At 35.0% G+C, this 12,505-nt stretch overlaps 1 long non-coding RNA gene across 3 annotated transcripts in view; it reads right to left on the bottom strand.

Annotated features, from left to right (window-relative positions):
• Positions 1-4,897: 4,897 nt before the first annotated feature.
• LOC107649907 (uncharacterized) overlaps positions 4,898-12,505 on the bottom strand; it is a 141,211-nt gene continuing 133,603 nt past the window's right edge. For 2 of the 3 annotated variants that reach the window (XR_008913977.1, XR_008913974.1), the window contains one exon: positions 4,898-7,642. This is a non-coding gene — a long non-coding RNA (uncharacterized LOC107649907). The remainder of the gene's footprint in view (positions 7,643-12,505) is intronic. The other variant, XR_008913976.1, reaches the window with a different exon arrangement.

Below are 12,505 nucleotides of genomic sequence, written 5' to 3'. Positions count from 1 at the left end.
AAGAGCTGCTGAGTGGTTCTTAAATTTCATTAAAACAGAAGACCTGCTGATGCTGTTAGACCTGAATCATGGCCAAAAAAAGAAGAAGCACTTAAGGGACCTGAACGATAATTCTTGTTTGCCACGGTATCCTGTCCTCAGCACTTCAACTCTTTTACTGAGGAAAGGAACAAAGGATCCATACTTTTATTATTTCAATGACAAAGAATTCATCTTCTCTATATTTAGAGGGATTTGTCATATTTGGACCAACTAATATTCTTCAGATCAGTCTTTTCCTCAACTTCAATGAATCAGTGAACCTTAAGCTCCTACTTTATGTCAGGCACTGAGCCTTATAAGCTCTGAGGATAAATAAAGGGACAAAAAGACAGGCCTTGCCCTAAAGCTTACAAACTAATGACTCAAAATCATCTGCAAAAATGTTACTGTCAGGTGATGCTCAAGTTCAAGAATTACTCAATTAAATGATGTTAGAAAGTCCTAGTTTCTCTCCTAACCATTAGTTTTCCATTTCCAATTGTCCACTGGACATCTCAAACCAAATGACCCTCAGGTTTCTCTAACTTCTCAGTCCAAAGCTGACCTCATTATTTTTTGTGCTCCTCTATTACTAAATTCCCTATTCCCATTTAGAGCACCACAATTTTCCTAATCATCAAGCAAGCTTGAATATTCTGAGTTATTCTGACCTGCTAATTCTCTCTCACCTTTCCCTCCCATGTATAATCAGTTGGTAACTTCTGTTGATTCTAAATTCAGAAATCTCTCATATATACTCACTTCTGTCCTCTACACATTCATCATCTTGGTCGAAGCTTTCATGACCTCATGACTGGACTATCTCAGTAGACTTCTGATTGGTTTCCCTGTCTCAAATCTCCCTTTACTCCAAATGCCAAAGTGATCTTTCTAAAAAATAGTTCTGACTTTCCCTCCTTCCTGTTCCACAAAAAAACAATGGTTCCTTATTGTATCAAGTGTCTACTATGAAAACGCTCTTTGGTTTTTAAAGTCCTTCCCAATGTCAATCCTTACTATTTTCCACTTTTCTTAGATTTTTTACTCCTCCATATGTTCTGTGATTCAGTGGCTTTGCCCCTCTTGCTGTTCTTCTTATGAAAAAAATTCAGATCTTATATGTAAAATACATAGAGAATTTTGCTAAATTTATAAGAACATGAGCTATTCCCCAGTTGATAAATGGTCCAAAGATATGGATACAGTTTTTGAATGATTAAATCAAAGCTATATATTTGTATTAAATATGCTTGAATTATTGATTAGAGAAATATAAATCAAAATAACTTTGAGCTATCATTTCACACCTATCATTTTGAGACTCAGTCTAAAATTATTCCCAAAGAGTTATAAAACAGTATATATTTCTTGACCCAGAAATAAAACTTTTGAGCTTATTTCCTAAAGTGAACAGAGAGAAAGGTAAAGAACCATATGTTCTAAATTATTCACGAGTTCTCTTTATGTTGGCAAAGAACTGGAAATTGAAGGGATACCCATCATTTGGGGAATAGCTAAACAAGTTGTGGCATATGATTGCAACAGAATACAACTGAACTATAACTAAGATCAGTGGATTACTTTAAAAAAAACAGAAAAGTCTACACGAAAATATGAAGAATGAAATGAGCAGAATCAAGAAAATGACATACAGTAACTGAAGTATCATTTGAAAGATGACTTGTGTATGTCCATCTCAGAAAAAGAAATTGCAAATAGAAATAATCAAGGCATGATACCTTTTCGAATGGAGGTGGGGGAGGAGGAAAGGAGTTACCTAGGTATTTTAATGTAACTAATAATCAAATAAACAAATTAAAAACAAAAATATAAATTTATACATGAAAAATTAATCTTCCAACACTCTAGATTTTCCCTGACTATTCCCCATATATATTATCCCCAGCTGCTTATTTTCAACTCCTGGCTTCCTTGATTTCCTTCTTGTACCAGGTAAATCCCCCATGTTCTACAAGAAACTATTCTGAATTGACCTTAATGCTAGTGCATTACCTCTGTTTCCAATTTATCATTTATTTATTTAGTTTTTTTATAAAGTTATTTCCTTGTTGTCTCCTTCATTAGGATCTTTACTTCTTGAGGGTAAGGACTTTTTTGTTTTTCTTTGATAACCTTTGTGTTTAGCCTGGCACTTGAACAAAGTAAGTGCTTAATAAAATCTTGTTGACAACTTGAGAAAGGTTTTGAAATGGGCCTGAGAATACACTGGATGACTATAAACACACAACAGTCGCTGATGCTCAGTCAGGAGTGATTCAACAAAAGAACACTGGACAGGATATGATATTATTAAGGCAAAGCAAGTCATGAAAGAAAATTAGAGTTATAAGGGAGTCACAATTCCCTTTAGTAAATGTCATGTCCATGTTTGAGAAATAATATTTATATTCTGTCTCAATTTAATGATCCCCAACCCAATGAATTAATTTGCATATATTTTACTTAGATTTATCTGTGGAGATGTTTCTATGCCCTAGTAGAACATAGCCCCTTTGAGGACAGGGGCCATTTTCATTCCTTTTATCTTAATGTTGCCAGTGCTTAGCCTAGTATCTGATACGTAACAAGTGTTTAGGAAATATTCACTGTGTTGACTTTATGAGACACTAGCTCAAAGAAACATCTGATCAAAGAGATTATAAGTCTATGATCTCTTTCATCAGATGATTGTGTGTGTGCATATATATATACGTATATATACACACATATATCTACATATAACAAATGTTACATATATACTAAATTTATATGCTAAAAATATGCTAAAATAATTATACAAAATTTCCACATAACATTGTTTTCTTTTTAAAACATTTCTTTTAAATTAGATATTCAGTCTTATTGCTATGATAATCACCATTTTCATCATTTTTCTTTGCTACTTAATTCTTTCACAAGATGTTAGATTATAACATATTTTAGATTTATTATTGGGTCTGGGGTTAAAAGAAAGGAAGGAAAGTATTCCTAAGTGCAAATACAAGGAATATCATTCAGCAGTTGAAATGTGGACTCAGTGTATTTTTATTAATTATAATTAATTATTATTGCCACATTAGAGTCCTAAAAGCCCAAACATATCTTTTCATGTTTTGGGGTAACATGAACGTAGGAGGTCATTGTTATACATTGGTAGACTAAGTTAGTATCCAAAAAATCACTGACAGGTGTGAGAGAAGGTTTGACACAATAGGGAGAAATGAAAAAGGAGAGAGCTGCATAATTCTACAGCAGTGGCAGATGGGCAGGAAAAGGAATTCAGAACTTTGGAGAAGGGAGCTGAGCAGACCTCAGTTACAGTTGGGAGTGGATTCCTGCCTGGCACCATAGACAGACAGATAGCTCCAATTGGGCTTCTTGATCCAGTGATCTTTTCTTTGAGAATTTCCTGACCCAGATCCCATCAGAAGAGAAACCTATTGAACAAGACTTTTGGGGAATAAGCTGTCCCAATCAGAAGAGTTTCCATCTACCTCCTTAAATCTGAGCTTGAAGACATGTATTGTACAGACAAGAATCAGATTCCTCATCATCCTGACCCTAAGTGGGTCAGGTGAACCAAACCTAATCTACTTGACTTTGGGGGAAAGGATATTAGCTATATAGCAATCACTTCTCCCTCCTTCCTTTCCTGAATACAAAATCCTTATCCTCAATCTTCCCTGTACCCCTTTTGTTTCCCTTCAATAAATTGTAATTTAGAAAGGATTCAAGAACTGATTAAAATAATTTTAAAGGGAAATTTGAGAGTGAGGGGGGAGAGAGGGGTGACTTTCTTTCCCCAGAGACAGAGAGATTACCACCATAATCTTTCCAAATAGATCCTTCTCAGAACCCAGCAGAGTAAAACTGAAGGCAACTTTAGAAGGGGGAAGACTATCATTTCTTTATTACTCTTTCCCTATATTATAAGTCTTCCCCCAATTTCCACCATCTATTACACAGGCTAAAAAAACATTAGCCTGGATCTAATAAGACAAAATTTGCTTCAATACTTCACAGGTTTGCAATTCCATCATTATGTAATTTTCAGAATCTTTTCACAGATACAAATTATTGCCCTTCATAACTTAGTAGGGAGAACCATAGTTTGCTTGTTTTCCTGCCAAAGAATATACTACCCCACATCTAACCTTCTGAAGAGCTTCTTTGAACTTACCTGGCTTGATCTTCAGAAAACAGTCATATTGCCTGTGAATAGAGCTACAATCTTCCAATCTTCATACAATCTCCCAAAATTTGTTCTCTTGGGTGAGTCTTTAAGAACCCCAGAGTCAGCTTAATACCTTAATGAGTCATCATTATGAGAATCTTGTTTGAATTCAGAGTGAATATTTTAGAGTGATGTGTAGAGATTATAGATATACAATGGGAGGCTTGATATTCAAGTCAATTTCCAACAATCAGGGTCATTCAAAAGTGGAATTGACTGACACAATATGTAGTTGGTTCCTCTTGACTGGACTCTCCAAAGACTAGTTGACCACTTATAAAAATGTATGACATATTGGGGTTTCTTGGTCAAGAATGGTCAAACAATCTCTTCCAGTTTAATATTGGGGGTATCGATGGCAGGACATTTACAATTTCTGTTTTGCTTTGTTTTTCTTCTGAAGACATTTAAAAGGTACTTTTCTAAGCCTCCTTAGTATACTAAAATCTTGTTGAACATAGTAAGCCTATATCTCTCCTTTTGAATCCTGGAGAGTACTACAAAGCATCCCTTCAGGCAGAGAGGATGAATAGCTTTCCTAGTCACTCCCCAAAGGATGAAGACTTACTCTTAGCATACAGAAGAAGTAGATAATATTTGCTCCTGCCAAATTGCCTGCTTTAAGGGAATAACTGAATGGACATTTAATCATAGTTAAAAACAATTATTCTTAAGTAAAATAAAAATTACTTCTGCTCTCATCAGCTCTCATGGAATCAAACACACCTATCTAGATCTTCTTTTGAAAGATAGCTAGTTCCTTGAAGCCAATCTTTAATATCTCTGTATTTCTCATTGTGCCTTGCAAAGTATCTTGAGGGCAACAGATAATCAATAGATATTTGTTGAACGATGAACTAAATCTAGGCTAAGGAGAGACTTAGTTAAGAGAAATTTTTCCCCTTTGGAGGGTGGGGGCAAAGGATTTATTGAATGCTTAATATGAGCTGGGAATTGTACTATGCATTTTACAAACATTATCTCATTTGATCCTCATAGCAACTGAGGGAGATAGGTAAGAGTTGATGGCTGGATTTCAGCCAGTCTTCCTGATTCAAGGTCCAGTGCTCTCTCCACTCTACCCCCTAGCTGCCTCTACTGACCATTTTTCTCTTGTTACATTAGACTCACTGACAAGAAAGAAAGAGGAAGTTAGAAATATAAAACTTGTACATTTCAAATCCTTGAATTTATTTATGAAATGTGAAATTTTATACTACTAGCATTTTATGTTACATGATGTAATATTTGTAGCCAAAGGAAAGAAAAGGATTTTAAGATTCTTTCATAATTTTGTCATTTTAAAATAAATCCTATTAATCATAATTATCATCACTATTATTGTTTTAGTTTTAGAACATGTAAGACTAGAGTACATTGGCATTAAAATTAGTTACTTTGATTTTTCTTAGACAAAATATCCGCTAAAATAAATAAATAAAACTTTCTAGATGTATAATACCTTATCTCTGGACTGCTTAACTATCCTTAATTATATAAAATAAGCAATTCATTAATTATTTTTTAAAATATTAAGCAGCTAGGTGGTACAGTGCATATGTATAGCAGGATATTGGAGTTCAGGAGGAGCAGAGTTCAAAAATCACCTCAGACACTATGTGGCTCTGCATGTCCTTTAACTCAGTCTCAGGTTCCTCCTCTTTAAAATAGTGTATGGAGGTCACTTGATGAATACTTATATTTATTGATTGATTAATCATTTGATATTTATATGCGATATGCCATACAATATGCATAGCCAACAAGAAAAAGAAGAAAAATAAAATTGGGGGAACACATGTTATTTTAATGATTTTTCCAACATCTCTTTAAAATCCTCAGGACAAAGGCTCCTCTGAGAAACAGGTAGATGCTGAGTTGTATCCATCTGTTGTAAAACCATTGTGATTTAACAGTGATCAGGGAAAGTAAAACCTAGCCTTGAAATATGATTCCTTAACTAAAGCGTTTGCAAATTTGAGTTTGAGATGTTTCAGCTTTTTTGACTTCAAGAATATAAAAACTCAAATTCATTTTATATGTCTTTAAAAAGAAAGTTTATTGCTAGCTTCCACAGATACAACAAAAGGGAATTTTTCCTTGTATAACACAAACAGCTAGACAAACAAGTCCTATAAACTATTACAAGAATTTCAAACCCAGTTACTCTGAAAACCATGTTGAAATGTTATCCTCTTGGGCTGCATTCTGGTCTCCGATATGCTGCACTGAGTGTCCCAGGCTAGCTTATAAAACTTACCTCACACAGAGAGCCAAATCTGGAAGTTGTAACTAATTTTATAAGCTACCCAGCGATATGGACCCTTGGATTGTCCAAGAATATAAATGAGTCTAAAAACTTGTGATGGGGAAAAAAATCCTGTTGTGAAACTCACACACTAGTACTTTTGGGTTTTGTAGAGTTCTTTTTCTTTCATTTTTTCCTTTCAATTTCTTTCTCAAGTAGCAGAACATTTGAAGGTCTTTCTTAGTAACTGCATCCTTTGGACCATCTCCACTGATCAGACAGTGACAATGTTCGATCTGCCCAGAATTTGGAAAGGAAGTGCTTTAAGTTTTGCTGCATTTTGACATCCTCTCCTTTCAATCTCCATCTTCAATTCTGCTGAAGCAACATCCTCTAGCTTTCAATTACCACTGCAGTACTTTGGAATTGGATTGGTGATGGTTTTGGACCACAGATAGACAACACTATTCCATTTCCACTGAGCCAGCCCTAAAATGTCACATTAGCAATCATCAGCTTTAATTTTCCTTTAATTATAGTAGAGAGTTTGAAAGATAATGATCAATAAGGCAGAGCCAATTTACAAAATCTTTTATAGGCTTGCTAAACAATGATAAACATTTACTTACAGAGCCTATTACAAGTAAAATTCCTCCCTTATAGTTACTTGGAGGCAGTAAATGAAACCTCTACAAAATGAGGAAATTAACTTATAGCTGATTAAGACTAGAACAAAATATGGAATTCTTCTAGTTTCTAATCCAATCCTCCTTCCCATTTTACAGATAAAGAAAACTGAGACTCTTGAAAATCCTTTGCCCAAAGTCCAAGGAATAGTAGGAGAAACAATATTTCAAAATGTGAAATCCTGTTCTTACCACCAATCCAGTATAACTATTTAGTAGCATAATAAAGCAAAGTAGAGGAATGAAACATGTCCTTGAAACAACACTTCAGAAATTCAGAAAATTTGGATTCTAGTCCCAAATGTGCCCCTCTGTGTCTTAGTTACCCGGATTCTCTGAAGTCAGTTTCCTTCTCAGGTCAGATGGTTGGACAAGATGACTTCTTCAATTCCAGCCTGCTCTCAAAATCCTGTTTTTTCCCTTCATGCAATTCTTCTTTCCCCTTTCATTTTTCTGTTTAAAGTCAATTCAATTAAAATCAATTCATTTCAATCAAAACCTTTTAGAGGACTGATCAGCATAAACATTTTGCACCTAGCATTTGATTCCTGTACTCAGACAGTAGATCCCCACCTTTTGTTTAGGAACATTAATAAAACTGACAAAAATGGAGTCAGGTGTATTTCTCTACTCCTCCCTCTCCCCCCAAACTTATGATTTCTTAAGCTAAAACTTTCTTCCCTGTCCACATCTCCATAGTACATTTTGTACCCCCTAATTTTCTTGAGAGCAGAGAATGGTTCACTTTGGGGTATTTATATTGAGAGAGCCTAGCATAGTACTTAAACCACGTGAAGTGCTGAATACATGCATGTTTATTGACTGACTATCTGCAGCAACCTATAGGATACAAGGTAGTTTGGATACTGCAGTGGAGGAAAAAAAAAGACTAGCTTTTAGTGATAACACTCTGGTTGGAGACTTGACTATGGAACTAAAGGCATGTAGCCTCACTTCTGATCCTTCGTACTCTGGCTGCTGAAATCTTTACTCCTCCACTCCACCCATCTCTAAAGGTACAGAACTCAACATTATGCCAAGGATATAGTGTCAGCTTCACTGTCTATTACACTGAATAAGTTGTTTGCAATAAAAGATCTACACAAGGATAATTCACGGGACACTATTCAAAATGATCAGTAGATCCTTTCCGCAAGTAAGATGAGATGCACTTTATTACATTTAAATATGCTTCAAAGGAGTATTTTTCTTGAAAAATGGCTAAGCCCATTGTATATGAAAGGACAGGAAATCATTAGTCCTAGTAATGGCTTCTCCCATCTGCCCAGGTCTACAAAGCTTTGCTTTCGTGGCTGAGCGAACCCTGCGTGCCATTGATCAATACCTGCCTTCCTTATACTCTGCCTCTAGGGGAGTAAGGACTGCTGATGGAGAGTTTTGCAGAAGCAACTGCTGTTGTAACTAGTGGAGTGGGGAAAATCACTTCTGGAGAGATAACAAAATAGATCATTGTGAATTTGACTTCTTTAAGAGGCATGCAGAAAATGAATCCTAAAGGAGAAAATAAAGCAGACCCAAAGGTTCAGCCATATTTATTGGTCAAACAGGAAAGACCAGATTCTCTACCTTTTCTACCCCCTTTGAAAGGGCTTCGCCAAGAACAGAAAGGTAACAATCACTTGGGCTATTAAATATATAATTGATAGTATTACCATAACACCAATTTATATTTATTTCTTTTTCCTCTTTCTACACTATTCATTTGTGATTAACTATTTAGGACATTTCAAAATAATCACTGTTAGCTTTCCTTGCCAAAAGAAATCTTACAATCACCAAATACATTGTCACTAGAGTTGAAAGAAAAACAGCAGCAATTGCAACCTCAATTTAATGAAACAGGTATTGGTTCAGAGGTGTAGTATAGGTATGAAACGTCACTCATTCACTTCAGACATACTGGATTTTCTCCTGTCCCCAAATTACTATTTTTCCAAAGTTTTCTGTCCCCAAATTCCACCATCCAAACACATAGTCTACGAGGGTTAACATGTGACAAAGAGAATGAGTGCGTGTAAGTTATAGATCCAGCAATTTCTGTACATTCCCACTTAACAATGTAATTTATGCACTTTTTTGTTTTTGGTATTGGGTAGGCAGCATGCTTTCCAAAGGATTTCCTCTTTGCAATTAAAGCAAATGTGCTATTGTGATGTTCAATGTAGGGGCTGGTTTGTGCCACACAGGCCAGTGACTTCCATTTCTCTAAAAGAGAGACGGGAAATAAATTACCTTTTAGTCAGTTACCAGATTAGGCAGTGCCCATATTGCTGATTATTTAGTCTCCTTTTTGCAGTTTCAGGGAAATATTTATTTATGGCTAAACTTGGAGCTGGAGGCTTCCTATTAATGGAAATTATGGAAAAGCATTTGAAAACTCTTAAGCACAATACTAATTTTAAATAATAACTGCAGTTAAAGAAAAAGTGGCAAACATCTGTCAGGCATGTAAACTTCACATTCGCAAGCAGAAATATAATTGTGTCCTTGCAATTATGCTATACTAGCTATACATTACATTTCATTTCTACTATTGTTTGGGGAAAGAGCAGAATGAGCCTGATTCTGAATTCAGTGCAAGTTTATTCCAAGTATGGATTATGGGTAGGAAAGGGGAAAAACTCCAAAACAGAAAAAAAAAATTTAAAAAACTGCTTATTTAAATAAAGATTTTTTTTTGAGGCGATCAGCTCATTGACTGCTTGTTCAAAAGACAGTTTGATCTAAACTTCAACCAGGTGATTGAATTGTTTTTAATATTTTTACTATTGTTCTTTTTTGCTCTTTGGTGTTAAGTGAAACAGGAAAATGTCTGGAGATTTTTGTGATCTCTAAAGGCATTAAATGAGTCATTTAAACAGTGTGATATGGCAGCAAAATAGAAACATTCTGGGTAAGTTTCATTGGAAGGTGCATAGTATCCAAAACAAGGGGGATGACAATCAGATTGTGTTGAGGTCAGAAGAGAAATAATCTAGAATAGAGATTCCTTACATTTGTGTGTGTGTGTGTGTGTGTGTGTGTGTGTGTGTGTGTGTGTGATGAAACTCTCATCTGGAAGTCTAGAGAAGCCTTTGGATGAATTCTCAGAACCATGTTTTTAAATATATAAAATACTTGAAATTACAAAGGAAACCCAAATATATAAAATGTGGTTATCACTTTCTAAAATTGACAAAATTCAAAATGAAAATCTTTCTTCCAGTTAGAAAGGAAGCTAACAAACTAGAACTCATTCCTTGGAATCAGGATAGTGATCAGGATGGTGAAAAGACTAGAGACCATTTCATAGAAGTACAGGGTATAAGAACTAGAATTTAACCTGAAGAAAAGAAGACATATGAGATGTCTTCACCTCCCTTGAAGAACTATAACATGGAATACATTTAGATTTGTTCTGGATATTTCTCAGAAGGCAGAACTAAGGGAGATTGGGAGAAATTAAGGAGAGGTATATTTGGAATTATTGCAAAATAAAATTTGCCAAAAATTAGATCTGTCCAAAAGGAAAATAGACTACTTTGAAAAGCAAGCAGTGAGGTTATTTTTTTTCAAATTGAAATTCTTTCAGCAGAGGAAACATTAATAATAAGCATTTTAAGTTCTTATTTTAGGTGAAGTGTATGTAAAAGGAATGGTTGTCTTCATGTGGGGTTGAAATAAATGGTCCTTGAAGACACTTACAACTCCATGATTCTTTTCTGTGGATTTAAGGAACTAGCCAATTAGAGCAAACTGATATATTGAAGGAAACATATATTTACTTTCTAGGACTTACATCTCATGTAACAGATGCTTATAAACCCTTAGTTTTAACTGCTTCATGAGTACAGGTGATCTGCAGAGATTCAGAAAAGAATAATTCAAAGAAGGAAATGGAGATGACTGGTTCTGATGTCAATCTTTACCTAAGGACCCTCACTATTTTATTCAAGTAGAGGAAATAAAAAGAGCAGAAAAAAGAAAAATCAGAAAAAGTAGAGGGGATGGAAGAAAATTAGAAGGTGGAGGAAATTGCTGATATTGTGGTAAAAAGATATTGCATTCTTTGTGTGATTTTCACAATTTATATCTCATTCTGTAGCTTCTTCATTGGATTAGATGCACAAAAGACATTATGGTATAGTATTGGACTAGGATATAGAGAAACTGTGTTCAGTTCTGACTTGGTCTAGTACTAATACTATGATTTTTGCAAATTACATAACTTTTCCCTGAGTTTTTTTCCTGATCTGTAAGTTTGCTGTGAGTATCCAATGAGGTAATGCGCTATAAGTAGTGACTGTACTTCTCTACTGTCAGAAAGAGGAATTTCCATTAATGTTGCTGATGAAGAAATCGTAGTGAAAAGCATTTTGGAATAAGCATATTTGGTGGTATAACTGTTGTTCTTCTCTGAGTATATGGTTGTTTGGAGGGGAGAGATAGGTCAGTTGAATCAATCAATCAAATTATCCCACTCCACTTTAGTGACAAGATGCTCTGTCCTGATATTTTTGTCAGGTAAAGACAATCAATCAATCAAAAGTATGAACTAGGTTTGAATAAAGCCAAGAATTATATATTCAGTCTGTCTTTCAGAATTTAGACTAAGTACAAAAAGTCTAGGATCAATTTTTAAGTCCTTGAAAAACATTAGATGATAAGGAGTGACCTTGTTTTGGGAATATACTGGTATTAGATACAAAATTCAGAAGCACTATGGATTTTGCATGAAATAGTTGAGTTTAGAATACAGAGATTGAAATATCTAGCAACAGTGGATGGAAACTTTCTAATTAAGCATCTGAGAAAAAAAATCAGTTGAAGCTCAACCTCAGCCTTTGTCACCTGCCTTCTCCCTTGGTGTGAGTAGAACTTAATGAGGTCCTTCAGAGTAAGATTCAGACTTTTTTATTAGCATGCTAGGGCCTCCCTGGAACAGACAGAAGTGGCTAAGCAACCATGTCTTTTTTTGAGATTGAAAACAAATCAGACACCCTGAAGAATGGCAGCTTCAGGGCTCCACAAGGCGTCCAGCATGGAGAAGGAGAACTTAATAAGTACCCCCAAGAAGTGGAGGAAATAACTACAAATGGAAAATTATCCCTTTGCCCCAAGTGCTTGCAAACCCTTCTGCTGCTTTTATCTGGCCCTTCTAAGTAGTAATTAATTACTAAGTAATGTGCTATGAAAGTGTGTTACAAAACTTTGAGGAGATGGTTTGTACCAATTTTTGCTAGTATACTACCTTAGCAAATATCTTTTCCTAAAGGATAATTAAGTCAAGGTGATTAATTGATATCAGTTGACATT

This window comes from Monodelphis domestica, chromosome 8 (assembly GCF_027887165.1).
Source record: "Monodelphis domestica isolate mMonDom1 chromosome 8, mMonDom1.pri, whole genome shotgun sequence".
In the NCBI taxonomy this organism is placed as follows: domain Eukaryota; kingdom Metazoa; phylum Chordata; class Mammalia; order Didelphimorphia; family Didelphidae; genus Monodelphis; species Monodelphis domestica.
This window is presented reverse-complemented; position numbering and strand designations above follow the sequence as displayed.